Source organism: Callospermophilus lateralis, chromosome X (assembly GCF_048772815.1).
Source record: "Callospermophilus lateralis isolate mCalLat2 chromosome X, mCalLat2.hap1, whole genome shotgun sequence".
Lineage (NCBI taxonomy): Eukaryota > Metazoa > Chordata > Mammalia > Rodentia > Sciuridae > Callospermophilus > Callospermophilus lateralis.
In genome coordinates, this window is record NC_135325.1 from 15986272 (window position 1) to 16005328 (window position 19057).

The 19057-nt window shown below is 32.9% G+C and overlaps 1 pseudogene; it reads left to right on the forward strand.

Annotated features, from left to right (window-relative positions):
• The first annotated feature begins 4507 nt into the window (after positions 1-4507).
• LOC143639224 (AP-4 complex subunit sigma-1 pseudogene) lies at positions 4508-4936 on the forward strand (annotated as a pseudogene).
• The last annotated feature ends 14121 nt before the right edge of the window (positions 4937-19057 follow it).

A 19057-nucleotide genomic window follows, 5' to 3' on the forward strand; every position in this document is an offset into this window, starting at 1 on the left:
GACTGATTAAGAATATTTTCTCTCTAGACTAGGAATGGAACCACCATATGACCTAGCTATACCACCCCTTGGTATTTACCCCAAAAAACACAAAGTCAACATACTATAACAATACATGCATAAACATGCTTGTAACAGTGCAATTTACAATAGCCAAATTATGGAACCAGCCTAGGTGCCTATCAATGGATGAACAGATAAAGAAAATTTTGTATATATACCCAATGGAGATTTTTTATTTGTTCTTTTTCATTATACATGACAGCACAATGGAGTTTTATGTGCCATAAAGAAGAACAGAAAAATATGCTATTTGCATGAAAATGAATGGAACTAGAGAGCATCAGGTTAAGTGAAATAAGCCAGACAAAACATTGGAGTTTGTATGTATTATCTCATATGTGGAAGCAGAGAGGGAAAGACAAGGTTAAAAATATTTTCAGGAAAAATAGAAAGGAGAACAGTAGAAGAATGGGATTGGGTGGAGGGAGGAGGGAAAAGAAAGGGGAGGTACTGGGCCATGAAATTGACAAAATTATGTTACATGTATATACTAATATATCACAATTAATCCTATTTTGTGTATTTATAATGAATCAATAAAAATATTTTGCTTTATAAGTTACATATACCACCTGTGAAACAGTAGAGTGTTTTTTTAGAAGTGGACTTTAATTAATCATAAGTGTATAATGCACTCTAGAGAAACCACTTAAAAAGTTAAAATAGAATTATAATTGGTATGCTAAGAAAAGAAAATAGAATATTGTAAGATGCATGATTATGACTACAAAAGGCAAAAAAGGTAGAAGATAAAAGTAGGAGCAAAGAACAGAGGCTTGATATTCTCCAATTCCACCAATTTACCAGCAAATGCCATTATTTCGTTCTTTTTTATGACTTAGTAAAACTTCATTGTGAATACATAGCACATTTTCTCTATCCATTTATCTGCTGACTGGTGCCAGGGCTGGTTCCATAACTTGACTTTTGTGAATTGTGCTGATATAAATGTTGATGTACCTGTATTACTATATCATGCTGATTTTAATTTTTTTATGATAAACACTGAGGAGTGGGATAACTGGGTCATATGGTAGTTCCATTCCTAGTTTTTGGAGGAATCTCCACACTGCTTTCTGAAGTGGTTGTACTAAAATGTAGTCCCACCAACAATGTATGAGTACACCTTTATTCACATATTGTCATCAGCATTTATTATTATTTATATTTCTTGTAATTGCCATTCTGACTTGAGGGAGATGAAATCTCCATATGGTTTTGATTTTAATTACCCTAATTGCCTTTTTTTCACATATTTTTGGCCATTTATATTTCTTCTTTTGAATAATTTAGATTAGTTTTTTGTCCTTTTATTATTTGGGTTATTATTATTTTTTGGTGTTAAGCTTTTGATGTTCTTTATATATTCTGCATATTTAATATCTTATGTGGGGAGTAAGTGGCAAAGATCTTCTCCCATTCTGTAGCCTCTCTCTTTATGCTCTTAACAGTTTCCTTTGCTGTGCAGAAGCTTTTGAATTTGATGCCATCCCACTTAGCTAGATGAAAATAAGGGGTGGGGGAGGAAGAGAGTTATTCCAGCAAAACAGAAATAGAACAGTGGAGTAGAGGAAGGGGATTGAGGAGGATGGAGGAGGGAATGGAAAAGGATGAAATGAATAGTAAAATGAATCTGACCAAACTTTCCTATATATGTATATGAATATACCACAGTAAACTTCACCTTTGTGTATTTACATAATGTACTAATTGAAAAAACTATAAATAAATAAAAGAAAGATCATTAGAACAGAGAAAAAGGGAACAGAGGGTGGAAGGGAAAGTACTAGTACTGAATTTGAGCAAATGATTTCCCATATTTTTATACTTATGCCCAAATGAACTTTAGGCAGGAAAAAAGAACAAAAAATATAAAACAGTAACAAATATAATAGATGTTAATTTAATGATATCAAATATTATTTAAATATCAATGGTCTAAATATACCAAATAAAAGAAAGAGTTTGGACAAATGGAGAAGAAAAATAAGACCCAATTGTATATTGACAATAAAAACAATTACCTTAAAAACAAAAATACAGGGCTGGGGATGTGGCTTATTGATATAATATTCTTGCCTAGCATGAACAAGGTCCTAGGTTCAGAATAATACATAAATAAATATACTTATATAGATTAAAAGTAAATGGATGGAGAAATATATATTGTGTCAACCAAAAGAAAGCAAGAGTGTCTATATTAATTTCAGAAAATGAAGACACTAGATCAAGAGAAGTTATCATGTATAATAGGGAACATTACATAATGATAAGGGGTCAGTATTCCAAGGAGACATACCAATTCTTAATGTGTATGCTCCTAACAACAGAGCATCAAAATAAACATGTCAAAAACTGAATTGCAAGGAGCAATAGATGAATCCACTATTGTAGCTGAAGGTCTTAACACCCTTTCATCCAACAGGCAGAAAATCAGTAAGGACATAGTTGAACTCAACAGCACCATCAATCAACTAAATAGAATAGACATCTTCAGGTTTCTTCACCCAGGAATAGCAGATTACTCATTCTTATCATGTCAAATGGAACAGTTACTGAGATAGACCGTATTCTGGAACTTAAAACATACTTAAACAATTTAAAAGACTATAACTAATATAATGTAGGCTCTTATACCACAATAAAATTAAAATGGAAATCAATAGCAGAAAAATACATGGAAAAATCACAAAATACAAGCAATTAAACAACACTTCTGAATAACAGAATGGTCAAAGAAGGATTCTCAAGAGAAATTCAGAAATATTTTGAACAAAATGAACATGAAAATAAAACATGATATTTGTAAGATGCAATAAAAATAATATTTAAAAGGAAATTCATAGCACTGAATGAATATATTAGAAAATAAGAGTTAAAAACAGTCATCTCTCTAAACTTTAACTTAGAAAACCATAAAATAAGAGCAAGTTAAATCAAAAGGAAACAGAGGAAAATAAATAATAAATATTAGAACTGAAATCAATGAAATGATAGAATAAATTAGTAGAGAGAATCAAGCAAGTTCAAATCTGATTCTTTGAAAAGAGCAATACAATGTTAATCCAGAAAATTGGTAAGAAAGAAGTGAGGGGATACTTCTTTTTATGGATTTAATGTTTGCATCACATTAAAATTTATATGTTGAAGCTTAATTCTAGTGTCAGGTATTTGGAGGTAGCAGCTTCCTCAAGTGAGTAGGTCATGAAGAAGGATCCCTCATGAATGAGATTTGTGACCTTTAAGAAAAGAAACAAGAGGAATTATCTCTCTCTCTTAGAATTGTGTGGATAAAGTAAGAGGGGGCTTTCAACAAGTCAAGATTCAGGCTGTCACCAGAAATCAATCATGTTGGAACTCTGATCTTGTATTTCCATCTACATAAAATTGAGAAATACATTTCTATTGTTTAAGGTACTCTTTCTATGATATTTTTTCTTTTATCAATCCAAACCTATTAACTCTTCTAATTCATTCTGAGGTGACAGTTATCCTAAGACCAAAAGCACACAAAAATATTACAGAATGAGAAGACCACAGACTAATATATCTCATGGACTTAGTTGCAAAAAATCTTCAATGAAATAAGAGAAAATGGAGGGAGGGCTGGGGTTGTGGCTCAGTGGTAAAGTGCTCTCCTAGCACATGCGAGGTCCTGGGTTCGATCTCCAGCACCACATAGAATAAATAAAATAAAGGTATTGTGTCTAGCTACAAATAAAAAATAAATATTAAAAAATATAAAAATAAAAAATAAGAGCAAATCAAATTCAATAATTTATAAAAATAATTATATATCATGACCAAGTGGGATTTACCTCAGGTGTGCAAGACTGGCTCAGCATTCAAAAGTAATTAATGTAGCTCATTCCATCAAGAAGATAGAGAAAAAGCACATATATTCATGATAATGACACTCAGCAAACTGTGAATAGTGGGAGAGCTTCCTCTACTTCATAAAGAACATTTGCAGAAAACCTACAGTCAACATACTGCTTAATAGTGAGGAAGTTGAAATTTCTAGCCATGATCAGGAATATGACAAGGACATCCTCTCTCCCCACTGATCTTCATCATTGTATTGAAAGTTCTAACAATTACAGTAGGACAAGAAAGGAAAATAAAAGCTATACATATTAGGAAGAAAGAAATGAAACTATGTTTGCAGGTGACATGATTATCTATGTGGAAAATACAAAAGAATTACAAAATCTCTGGAATTAATAATTAATTATAGACTAAAAGCCAAAATGGCTGCCTCAAGGAAGCCCGGACCGTGTAGCTAGTGAGGGTTGGGGAACAAGCTTTAGGGGGAAAGCAGGAGGGGGACTCTAGGAAGACCCATCACAGGACCATCATCCCCCAAGCCACACAGGCTCCAATGACAGCCATCCCTTGCTATAACTTTTAAACTGTATTTGGAAAAACACTGGCCAGGAAAAAAATGATAAATTTTTTTCTTATGGTGAATAAACAAGGCCAGACCTCACTTTCTAAGTACTATGAGCATGTGGAGATTAATAAGCCTACACTTCTGGAAACAGAAGTCATAAAGAGCTGTCTCTCTCGATCCAATGAACAATATTCTTTCATTGAATATAAGGATTTTAAGCTGATATATCAGCAATATGCAGCTCTCTTCATTGTGGTTGGAGTTAATGACACTAAGAAGGCTATTTATGAATTCATCCACAATTTTGTGGAAGTTTTAGACGAGTACTTCAGCCGAGTGAGTGAACTTGATATAATGTTTAATTTGGATAAAATACACATCATTTTGGATGAGATGGTGTTAAATGGCTGCATTGTGGAAACTAATCAGGCAAGAATTCTTGCCCCTCTACAAATTCTTGATAAGTTGTCAGAAAGCTGAATAGAAGGTTCTGCCAGATAGCATCAACTCATAGGAAACGTGAAGACCATTTGAAAAGTATCTGGAAGATTACCTATTATGAAATGGGGTACCCTTCCAAACAATATAAATAGGTATTTTCCACAGTTCCTAAATGGAAAATAAAGCTATTTTAAAATATGTACAAAGAAAAATCCTCTCTTAACTGAAGCAAGTTTTATTTTCAGTAACTGTATTTTTTCCCACTTCTTCAAATTTTGTTGAATACCTAAGAAATCCTCTTTGGTCTCTGCTTCCCTTTGCAAATTAAATTCAGGAATAGTAGGATGGTGGTAAGAAGAATGTGTGACAGTTGTCTATTAGACAATAAAATTTGTAAGTTGACTTAAAAAATTAATTATAGCATGGTTGCAGGATATGAGGATAATATACATAATCAAATTGCTTTCCTACATCCTGACAATGAACAAATGCAATGTGTAATAAAATATACATTACCATTTATATTAGCATCCCCCCAAATAGAATACTTAATTTATATATATATATATATATATATATATATATATATATATATATATATAAAAATAAGGAAATCTATACAACTAGGATAAAAATATGAAAGAAGTAGTTAAATGAGACATGCTTTATGTATGTCTCATACATAAATAGAAAGACTCATTGTTGCAAAATCCACTCTTCTGAACTTGATCTGTTGAGTCAATGCAGTCAAATCAGAATCCTAGCAAGGTATTTTGTGGTTATCAGCAAAATGATTCTAAAGTTCATATGGAATGGGTTTGCCTAGATTAGCTAACAAAACATTGAGGTAGAAAAGCAAATTGGGAAGGGGCACTATCCAACTTCAATATTGAAAAACTGCAATAATCAAATAGTGTAGTATCAGTGAAATAACAGACAGATCAATGGAGAAAAATAGAGAACCCAGAAACAGACTTACATAAATATACTCGATTGATCTTCAACAAAGGAAGACCAGCAATATGATGGAGCAAAGGTACTTTTTTTTCTAAATGGTGCTGGAACAAATGGACATCTACATGCAAAACAATTAACCTAGACATAGAACTTAAACAAAAAAATAACTCAAAATGAATGATAGAACTAAATGTAAAACACAAAACTATAAAACTCCTTTAACATCCGAGGAACGTAGTTGGCCAGAGGTATATCGATAACTTTTCAGATGTAACACAAAAAGCAAAAACCATGAAAGAAATAATTGATAAGCTGGAATTCAGTAAAATTTAAAATTTCTCCTCTGTTAAAGGTGTTATCAAGAAAATAAGAAAACAAACTATAGACTTAGAGAAAATATTTGCAAAACACACATCTGATAAATGACTATCTTGCAAAATATGCAAAGAACTCTGAAAACTCATGAACAAATAACCTAATTGAAAAATAGGGAAAATTCCTGAATAGACATCACAAAGATTTACAGATGGTAAATAAACATATGAAAAGATGCTCAATATCATATGTCATTAGGGAGTTGAAAAGTAAAATGAGTCATGACCACATACCTATTAAAATAACCAAAATCCAAAATAATAACACCAAATGTTGGTGAGAACCTGGTATGATAGGAAACCTCATTTATTTCTGCTGGAGATACAAAATGATACATCCACTTTAGATGACAGCTTGACAGTTTGTTACAAACTAAAACTTGTTTTTCATATTATCCAGATATCATTCTTCTTGGTGTTTACTCAAAGAAATTGAATATTTGTACCCACACAAAAACCTGCACATATAGAAGCTTTTATGTGTAACTGCCTAAATATGGAAGCAATTCAGATGTTCTTCCATTAGTTACAGAATAATTAAATTATGGTATACCAACACAATGAAATAACATGGAACACAAAAATAGTTATCAAACCATGAAAAGACTTCGAGGAATCTTAAATGCACATAATTAATTGAAATAAGCTATGTTAATCAGTTTTTCATCACTGTGACTAAAACACCTGACAAGAACAACTTGGAGGAAGCAAAGTTTCTGCTGTGCTCACAGTGTCAGAGGTTCAATCCATGGTCAGCTAACTCCATTGCCTGGTGTAAGGTAGAACATCATGTTTGAAGAGTGTGGTAGAGGAAATCTTCTCAGCTCATGGCAACCAGGAAGCAGAGAGAGACCTACTCCCTCAGTTGCACCTGACCTGCCTAAAGTTACCACCCAGTAATTCATTCAAATTATTAATCCATTAAATGGATGAATTCGTTGATGAGGTTCCAGGTGTCATAATAAAACCTGTTCACCATCAAATATTGCTACATTGTCTAACAAATGAGTTTTTGGGGAAAATTAAAGATCCAAACCATAATACAGGCTAATCTGAAAAGACTATATACTACATGATTTTAACTACATGATATTCTAGAAAAGGTAAAACTATGGAGAGAGTGAAAAGACCAGTGGTTGTCAGGAGGTATGGAGAAAGGCAATATGAATAGGAAAATAATATTTTAGAGTAGTAAAATTATTCTGTATGATAGTATAATGGTGAATATAGGACTTATACATTTATAAAAACTCATAGAATTTACAGTACCAAGAATGAACCTTAATGTAAACTATGGACAATGGTTGATAATAATGTCTCAAGTTGGCTTCATCCATTGTAATCAAAGTACCACTCTGGTGCCATATGTTGATAGTATAGATTGGGCCTGTGTGGAGACAGGATGTATATGGGAATTTTCTATTCTTTTTGATCAGTTTTTCTGTTATTCTAAAATGAATCAAAAGCAGTTTATTAATTTTTTTAAAAGACTATATGAGAAGAAAGAACACATAAAAGTAAATATTTCTGAGCCATTGCCCCCCTGTGATTATAAATAAATAGTGTTTCAACTACCTTTCTACAAATGTGCATGAATAGTTATTCACTTTTAAAGTCAATATTAGTAAGAATTAACTTTATGGACATAATAGAAGAAATGTGATATATTTTGATAAAATATGCTTATTATATGTGTGTTGTAATCTGTAAAGAATGACACACACATTTTTAAAAAGAAAATTAACATCCAGAACACACACACACATAGGAAAATGTGACATGAAATAAAATAAACACAACCAATAGATAGTGCAAACAAAACCACAAAAATACTGATATTGAATTAATTGACAGATTATAAAAGAACTATATATTTATAAAATAAATAAAATATAAGCCAAAAATATGTATGGCAAAAAAGGATATTAAAAGCTGATGGAGCATTTTTGAATACTAAGATGATATTCCAAAATTACAAAATATAATAAGTGAAATAAAAAGACAATGCATGATTTTAACTACAAATAGAACTGAAGAGAGATTCAATTGTTAAAAATTATCTGTAATTGAGTTAAAAAAGTCAAAAAAGAAGTGAAATATAGAAAAAAAGAGTGAGTTCCAGTCAGAAGGTTTAATTCGTATTTAGTAGGGGTCGCAAAATGAGAGGAGAGAAATAGTAGAGTAGTGACTTTTAGGACATAATTGCAAATATCTAAAATGTATGAAAAACACTAATCTATAGCAAAATATTTGCATGTCCACTCACATCAATACTTACATTTATTTATTTATTTATTTATTTATTTATTTATTTAGGGATCAAGTAAAATGTACAACAAATCCCCATCAAAAGTAGGAAGCTGGGCTGGGGATATAGCTCAGTTGGTAGAGTGCTTACCTTGCATGCACAAGGCCCTGGGTTCAATCACCAGCAACAACAACAACAACAAAAGAAAAGTAGGATACCTTAGCAAGGACTGGGCTGGGCCTTGCAAACCCGTGGAAAGTCAGAAACTGGGAGCATTTCACTCAGGGTAACACATGTTAGAGTTCTGCTGCTTGCAGGGACTGACAGAGCCAGCTATAACAGGTTGAGAGGCTGGAGGGGTAGGTATGAGGGCATTTGGCTCTCAGCTTGACCAGCCGGCTGGCCCAGTACCCACCAGTTGCCAGGACTAACTGGGCCAGTACTTGATGGCTCCTGGTTCCCTCCCCAGTACCCGCCAGGTCTGGCATCATCTAGTACCCGCCAGGGATTTCCAGCCCCCTTACCCTCAGTCTCCCAACCCACTTGTCCGCAATCCAGTTCACCACTCAGCCTACTAGGCCTGCAATTTTACCACCTACCCACAACCGAGCTTGCCCCTCACACCCCTTTGCCGCCAGACCCAGAGGTGACCACAAAGCTTCAATGCTGACCCATGGGAAACAGTGCCCAATTCTGATCCACGTGCCCCAAGCCAACCAGTTCCCCTATACATGGTCAGCAGCTTCACTGCCACTCACAACCCAGCTTGCCCACTCTGCGACCTCCTTGCAAGGCCTACCTGACCCAGGCAGCTGCTTCACACCTGGCCCACCCAAGCTAACCTCCCAAGAAGGGAAATTGGGAAGTCTTAAACCTCAACCTTCAACATGGAGCAGCATAATATAAAAGAAGGACTTGAAAACCTGCAGCCCATACTCCCATACTTAGTTCAAGTAGAAAGAAAAGGAAAATCATTTGGGCACAGGCAGTGAACACATATACTCACTGTTTTGTCCACCTTAGTGGAAATGACTCCTTAATTTTTTAACATTTCACCAAGATTTTTGTTGTTATTGTTCTGGTTTGCTTTGGGTTTTCTATATTGGGTTTTATTTGAATGTGTACTTATTGAATCAAGGACTCCTACAAATATACATATCTGTTTCTCTCTTCTCATTTCTACAATTCTCTCTCTCTCTCTCTCTCTTTGTCTTTCAGGAGCTATTACTTTTCCATACCCTGTATATTGAGGGTTAGGGTTTTTGACTATCATACTTTGATTTTGTTTTGTATAGTCATTGCCACTGCTCTATCTCATTTGTCTCCCTCTCTCCTTTTTCTATTGCTGACACCCAAATTCCATTTTCTCTCTTAGTTTATAATTTCCCATTTTCTCTTCCCATTTCACATTAACAACATATCCTAAGTTACCACTGCATCTTCTCTATTCACCCTTTGAAAATTGCAAACAGTTTTCTACCCTCTTGGGTCTTCTTCTTTCCACATGTTCTACTCTATCCTTAACACCTATTAGTACTAGTTGAGGTATATAATGTCTGCTCCTACAACCATTTTCACAGCAATGATTAATACAGTGGAAATCATAAATAACACCTATTTTTTGATTTTAAGCCAGACATAAGTCATGATTATATACAGTTTTTAATGATGGAAATTGCTGATCCTACTATTTCTACATAGTGTACCAATTAGCACTAGATTTCAAAATAGAAACTATAGACCTGGTCTACTGCTATACATTGTTTGCATAGATCATTACTATGATTGGGCACCCCCAATCTGTGAGGTATTATTAACATATAGAGACACTATTAACTAATAAGATAGAAACTCTACAGTATCAGGTCCATCTAGATAGATGGGTAGACAAACAATATGAAAAAACATGGGAATAAACCATGCCAAACAACAAAGAAAACCTCAATTATAGACTCCATTGATACACAGTGGAGGAAATGTCAGAGATGGAATTAAGAAAGTTCTTGGTTATTCTGTAGAACAGGATAAATCGTCACATAAGAAGTGAATTCAGTGAGAAAATACAAGCTAAAGATAATTTCAATACAGAGATAGAGATCTTGAAGAAGAATCCATCAGAAACTCTCAAAATGGAAGAATTAATAAACAAAATTAAAAATTCAATTGAAAGCATCACCAACAGACTAGATCACTTGGAAGACAGAGTTTCAGGCAATGAAGACAAAAATAGATAATCTTGAAAATAAAGTTGAAAACAGAGAGAAGATATTAAGAGGCCATGAATGGAACTTCAAGAAATATGGTATAACATGAAAAGACCAAATTTAAGATTTGTCAGGATAGATGAAGGCTCAGAGATACAAACAAAAGGAATGCACAATCTTTTCAATAAAATAATACCAGAAAATTTCCCAAACCTAAAGAATGAGATGGAAAAAAAAGTCAAATGTAGGAGGCCTATGGGAACGACCCCAAATATGCAAAATTATAACAGACCCAAAACAAGGAACATTATTATGAAAATGACTAACATACAGAAAAAGGATAGAATTTTAAAGGCTACTAGAGAAAAACAAGAAGTCACATTTAGAGGGAAACCAATCTGGGTCTCAGCTGACTTCAACCGAGACCCTCAAAGCTAGGAGGTCTTGTAATATATACCAAGTTGTGAAATAAAATTGATGCCAGCCAAGAATACTATACCCAGCAAAATTAAGCTTCTGAATTGGTGATGAAATAAAAACCTTCCATGATAAAGAAAATTAAAAGAATTCACAATAAGAAAGCCTGTACAACAAAATATTCTCAATGAGATATTTCATGAAGAAGAAATGAAAAATTAAAGTGCAAACCAGCAAAGAGAGGAACTACACTAGAAGGATAGTCAATCAAAGGAGAAACTAATAAAAATTAAAAACTGAAAACAAATCAAAATGACAGGGAATAAAAATCATTTCTCAATAATAACATTGAATGTAAATGGCCTAAACTCATTAATTAAAAGTCATAGACTGGCAGATTGAATTAAAAAAAAAAAAACACAAGACCCAACATTTGCTGTCGCCAAGACATTTATCTTATAAGCAAAGACACCCCCAGACTGAAGGTGAAACTGGTAGGAAAAAAACATATTATTGGGCTGGGGATGTGGCTCAAGCGGTAGCGTGCTCGCCTGGCATGAGTGCGGCCCGGGTTCGATCCTCAATACCACATACAAACAAAGATGTTGTGTCCGCCGAAAACTGAAAAATAAATATTAAAAATTTTCTCTCTCTCTCTCTCTCTCTCTCTCTCTCTCTCTCTCTCTCTCTCTCCCCCTCTCTCACTCTCTCTTTAAAAAAAAAAAACATATTATTCAGATGGATCTTGTAAACAAGCAGGGGTTTCTATTCTCATATCAGATAAAGTGGACTTCAAGCCAAAGTTAAACAGAAGAGACCAAGAAGGCCATTCCATACTGCTTAAGAGAATTATACATTATTAAGACATAACAATTAAAAAATATTTATGCCCTAAACAGTGGACACCTACATACATCAAACAAACCCTTCTCAATTTCAAGAATCAAATAGACAACAACCCAATAATACTAGGTGACTTTTGGACTGGGGATGTGGCTCAAGCAGTAGTGTGCTCACCTGGCATGCACAGGGCGCTGGGTTCGATCCTCAGCACCACATACAAATCAAATAAAGATGTTGTGTCCACCAAAAACCAAAAAAAAAAAAATATTAAAAAATTCTCTCTCTCTCTCTCTCTCTCTCTTAAAAAAATACTGGGTGATTTTAACATACCTCTCTTACTACTGGATACATACTCCAAACAAAAAGTAAATAAAGAAAATAGAACTAAAAAGTATAATTAATAATTTAGATTTAATAGACATATATAGAATATTTCATCCATCAATGACTGGATTCACTTTCTTCTCAGCAGCACCTGGATCTTTCTCTAAAACAGACTATTTTAGGCCACAACACAACTCTTAGCAAATAAAAAAAAGAAATTAAAGCTAATACCTTGCATTCTATCAGATCATAATGGAATTAAATTACAAATCAATGATAAATAAAAATATAAGCTACTCTAACACCTAGAGACTATGCTATTGAATATGATATTGAAAGACCAATGGATAGCAAAAGAAATCGAGGATGAAATTAAAAAATAGAGTAAATGAGAATAGCAACACAACATATAAAAATCTCTGGGACTCTGAAAGCAGTTCTAAGAGGAAAATTCAGTGCAGTGAGATCATTCATTTAAAGGATAGAAAGTCACCAAATAACCTAACATTATATCTTAAAGCCTTAGGAAAAGAACAAATAAACACCTAAAGCAGTATAACATAGGAAAAATTAAAGTCAGAGCCAAAGTCAATGAAATTTAAACAAAAAAATCAAAGAATTGATGAAATAAAAATTTGTTTGTTTAGAAAAAAAATAAATAAAATTGATAAACCCTTAGCCAAACTAATAAAGAAAAAGAAAGAAGAAATGCAAATCATTAAAATTCATGATGAAAAGGAAATATCACCATGGATACTATTGAAATACAGATGATAATCAGAAACTACTTTGAATATCTATACTACAATAAAAAAATCATGAAGACATCAACAAATAGCAACAAATTTCTAGAGACATATGACGTAACCAAACTGAAACAGGACATCATGAATTTAAACAGATCAATTTCAAGCAATGAAATTGATCTGTTTAAATCAATTTTTTAAAAAAGCCTGTCAACAAAGAAAATCCCAGTACCAGATGTATTCATAGATGAGTTCTTCAAAGAATTTACACCAATCGTCCACATTATTCCATGAAATAGAAAAGGCAAGAACCCTTCCAAACTCATTCTATGAAGCTAGTATTACACTTATTCCAAAACCAGACAAAGACATATCAAGGAAAGAAAATTTCAGACCAATATCCCTCATGAACATAGCTGCAAAAATTCTTACAAAACACTGGAAAATTGTATCAAAATATATCAGAAAGATAGTTCACCATGATCAAGTGCAGTTCATTCCAGGAATGAAAGGTTGGTTCAACATACAGAAATCAATAAACATAATCCATCACATCAATAGACTTAAAAACAAGAACCACATGATTATATCAATAGATGCAGGAAAAGCTTTTGATCAAATTCAGCATCCATTCATGCTCAAAACATTAGAAAAAACTAGGAATAATAGGAACACACCTCAACATTATAAAAGCTATATATGCTAAAGCATTCCCTCACAAAATTGGAACAAGACAGGAATGCCCTCTTTCACCATTCCTATCCAATATAGTCCTTGAAACCATAGCCAGAGCAATTAGAGAAAAGAGTAAAATTAAAGGGATATGAATAGGAAAAGAAAACTATCCTATTTGTCGATGACATGATTCTATATTTAGAAGACCTAAAAAATTCCACCAGAAGACTTCTAGAATTCATAAATGAATTCAGCAAAGTAGCAGAATATAAAGTTAATACACATAAATTAGTTGTATTCCTATACATTAGTGATGAATCATCTGAAAGAGAAATCAGAAAAACTATCCCATTCACAATAGCCTCAAAAAATAAAATAAAATAAAATACTTGGGAATAAATATAACAAAGTAAGTGAAAGACCTCTGCAATTAAAACCTCAGAACACTAAAGAAAGCAATTGAAAAAGATTTTAGAAAATAAAAAGATCTCTCATGTTCTTGGATAGGCAAAATTAACATTGTCAAAATGGCCATACTATCAAAAGTACTATACAGTTTTAACGTAATTCCTATTAAAATTCAATGACCTTCTTCATATAAATAGAAAAAAGCAGTAATGAAATACATTTGGAAAAATAAGAGACCCAGAGTAATCAAAGCAATCCTAAGAGAGAAAAATGATGCAGGAAACACCACAATATCAGACCTCAAATTATACTACAAAGCTCTAGTAACAAAAATGGTATACTATTGGCACAAAAACAGATATGAAGACCAATGGAACCTAAAAGAGACACAGAGACAAACACATATAAATACTAGATACTGAGTACTAGACAAAGTTTCCATAAACATGCATTGAAAAAATTATAGCCTCTTCAACAAGTGTTGCTGGGAAAACTGGAAACCATAAGTGTTAGATTAAAATTTAACCCCTATTTCTCACCCTGAATGAAACTCCACTGTAAATGCATCAAGGATGTAGGCATTAGACCAGAGACCCTCTGCTACTAGGAGAAATAGTAGGCCCAACTCTCCATCATGTTGGCTCAGGAACTGACTTCCTCAATAAGTCTCCTAAAGTGCAAGAAGTAAAGAATCAATAACTGGGATGGTATGAAATCAAAAATCTTCTTCACAGCAAAGGAAATAATCAAGAACATAAAGAGAGCCTACATAATGGGAGAAAATCTTTACACCTATGCCTCAGATAGAGCATTAATCTCCAGGATATACAAAGAACTCGAAAAACTTAACACCAAAAACAAACCACAAAAAAAAAAAAAACCAATCAATAACTAGGAAAAGGAACTGAATAGAAACTTCACAGAAGAAGAAATACATATGATCAACAAATATATGAAAAAAAATGTTCAACATCTCTAGCAATTAGAAAATGCAAATGAATACTACATTGAGATTCCATCTCATTCCAGTCTGAATGGCAATTATCAAGAATACAATAAATGTTGGCAAGGATGTAGGGAGAAAAGTACATGCATACATTGCTGTTGGGATTGCAAATTGAAGTAACCACTCTAGAAAGCAGTATGGTGATTCCTTAGAAAACTTAAAATGGAACCACTATTTGACCCAGTTATCTCACTCCTGAACTTATATCCAAAGGACTTGAAGTTTGCATACTACAGAGACATAGCCACATTAATGTTTATAGCAGTTCAATCTATGGTAGCCAAGCTGTGGAATGAACTTAGATGCCCTTCAACAGATGAATGGAAAAGGAAACGTGGTATATATACACAATGGAATATTACTGAGTCATAAAGAAGAATTAAATTATGGCTTTTGCTGGTAAATAGATGAAACTGGAAAATATGCTAAGTGAAATAAGCCATCCCGAAACCAAAGGCCAAATGTTCTCTCTGATATGTGGATGCTAACCCACAAAAAGGGAGAGGAGGTAGGGGAAAAATAGAAGTTCATTGGATTAGACAAAGGGGTATAAAGGGAAGGAAGGGATGATGATAATAGGAAAGACAGTAGAATAAATTAGACATAATTTCTCTATGTTCGTATATGAATATAGAAGCAGTGTAACTCCACATCATGTACAACCCCTAGAGTGGGATTCTAATTGGAATGAGTTGTACTCCATATATGTATATTATGTTAACATACACTTTACTGTCATGTATATGTAAAAAAACAAAAACATAAAAAAATAAACTCTATATGTGTGTGCGTGTGTGTATATATAAGTGTGTGTGTGTGTGTGTGTGTGTGTGTAGAGAGAGAGAGAGAGAGAGAGAGAACATAGCTGCATGTAAGATGTTCTTAAGGAAATTGGAGCCATAATTGCACAAAGAATATCCAAGAAATTAGAATAAATGTACACAACACTAATAAAGATATATGCATGTCTCACTATCCAAACTTCTGTTATGTGAACTTGCAAACTCATTAGAGTTGAATATATTTCTTTAAAGATTCTTCTAGAAGAAACTGTTTCCCTAGTAAGACACTATCTAAATTCATATTTTCTGATCTCTGTTTGATATCAGAAATAGGGATTCAAATATATATTCACAAGAAGGAAATGCATGTAGGTTAATATGTTACATTTTTATTCAATTTCAATCTTTTTTGTTCTAAATGTTTTGAAAGGGATTATTAATAAACCTCATAAAAAGTAGGATGCTTAAATAAACTGGTATTTTGTAGGCACTACAGAGCACTGATGGTGAGTAGATTTCTGTTTCATTTCACAACTTTTAAGGATCTTACAACACAATACTAAACAAGAGAATTTAATCATAAACTGGTACAAACAATGTGACTAAACTTATAAATAGTCCAAAAACAAGCAAAACTTAATTCTACATATGAAACAAAATTATGAAGAAAAGCAAGTTTTAGTGCATCATTCAGACCTCTTCCATAACCACACCTACCTTCTCTGACCTTCTCTTCTGCCTCCCTTTTCTTCTTTTAAGGGCCCTTCTGATTAAATACTTCACCTTCATAATCCAGGATAAGGTCTTCCTTTTAAAGTCATCTGTTTACTAACATTAATTCCATCTGCAATGTCAATTCCCCATTTGCCATGTAACATTAGATACTCAAAAAGCCCAGGGATTAGGACACAGGCATCTTTGGAGGTACTGTTATTCTACCTGTTACATTATTTGTTGAAGTTTTGAAATGCATTTTTATGTCACAAAGTTTCTTTTCAGCTCACCTAAACTACATTTTTTAAGTGAAATTCATGTTGAAAATTGATATAAAATGTAATACCAAATCTCAATACTATTCCTCCAGTGGTTTTATAATTTACTATGCCAATATGGAAATTAAGTTGAATACTTCTTTCATCCAACTCAAAAATAAATATAACATGAATCTAAATATGCAGATTTTTCCTAAAAACATACTGGAATGCTGGCATAAATATATTATATATTGGCATTATGATCTTTTCTTGATTCTAATGGACACCAAACTTTAATTGCATCTATTGCTGAATTCTCTTCTGAGAAAGGAAAAGTATTACCATATATATAAGTATCAATAAAGAGGTTACAATAAGGAATAAAAGAAGTAGGAGATATGTATATTATATATGAATACACACAAAAAATGCATATTATCCTATAAATGTATTGGCTCTAATCCTCCACACATTTGCTATTCTAATTTAGCTGAAGTTTTTATCTTCCTAGTAAGATGAGTTAGAACGTATCTACTTTTTTACCTTATGAGACTTCCTCAGGTTAGTATAGGTCTGTTTCCTACATATTCAATAAATGAAAAATAATTCTTTCTATTTTTTCCACACAGTAAGTAGAAGAAATTTTAAAGCTGTAGTTCTTTTAGCTAAACTTATATGATAACACAACTAAAACATGTACTCTATTGAATATCATTTGGACCATCACATTATGGAGGCTGTTTCTTTACATTTTTTTTTTGAGAGAGAGAGAGAGAGAGAGAGAGAGAGTTTTAATATTTATTTTTTTAGTTTTCGGCAGACACAACATCTTTGTCTGTATGTGGTGCTGAGGATCGAACCTGGGCCGCACGCATGCCAGGCGAGCGCGCTACCATTTGAGCCACATCCCCACCCCAAGTTTCTTTACTTGTTGGAAGTTACCATATAATTTAGTTGGAGTTGGAAGGTACCATATAATTTAGCCATTTTATGTTATTTGTAAGACAATTGATACACAGAGAAGTTAATTTCTACCATCAATGAAGAGGTGCTAGAAGAACTGGGATTGACATTTGCTCAAGAACATTTAAAGCCATAGAAAATGCACTAGATATTTGGTCATCTGCCAGAGCTGTAACAAAAGGAGGTACTATTTGAAGAAGTGGTGAGCATAGTTCTCTCTTATGTGAGGACAGCACCTTGTCCATTCACCTTACCATCCATCCATTTATCCTTCTTCATTATATATCCTAAAAGCATGTACCACAATTAAGTCAAAATTTAATTGAGAATATATGTACTCCAAACATCCATTAAGATGATAATCTAATGTAAATGTTTTTAATTCTTTAGGAAATAATTAAAGTATTTCACTCCTTCTTGGACCCTTAATATTTCTTTCCTTTAATGTTAAAACTTACCTTATTTTCATGGAGATACTAACTACAATCAGAATTCCAAACTGTAAAAAAAAAAAGATTATTTTAGGAATTTCTAAACTTCTTTTAAAATTATATACTTTGAGTGCCTTTAATACACCCTGACCATTCACTAAACATTAATTGACTACATACTGTACAAAACCCACTAATATCTAAGTTTTGAAAATAGAATAATAGAAATGACAATTAACAATTCATTTTATTTGATAATGCCAATCAAATTTATTTTGTCTAAAGCCTTATTCACAAGTTTATGACTTTTCAGAATAATAGGAATGGCATCTTTGATTACTAAAGAGATGCATTTGTTTCTAATATTACCCTAATTTCTAAATTAAAAAACTACTAATTAGCATAATCCTAAACTTGAAATGCCTGGTATCACCAATGCTTTTATTAACATTTTCAAAATTTCCCTTTCGTCTTCTTATCCCTTGTTTAAAAGTTATCACCTTTCAAATAAAAATTTAGTTTGAGGTGACTTAGAATTACAATTTGGTAATAACTTCTCTTCTTATCAACATCTTAGTCTGAATTTTACATAAGAGAAAACAATTGCAACTATCACTGCAAAAATCAGAACTTAATATACTAAATATATGTTTTTGGTGAAAATTACATTTCTTGAGATTCTATATAAGTATTGTTCATGCTTTACTAATGCCTGACCAGACAATGATGACACACTGGCTCTTATGTGGATAGTTTCCAGGTCTACCAAATTACTCATTGAGCACACGTCACCAGATTCCACAGAGAC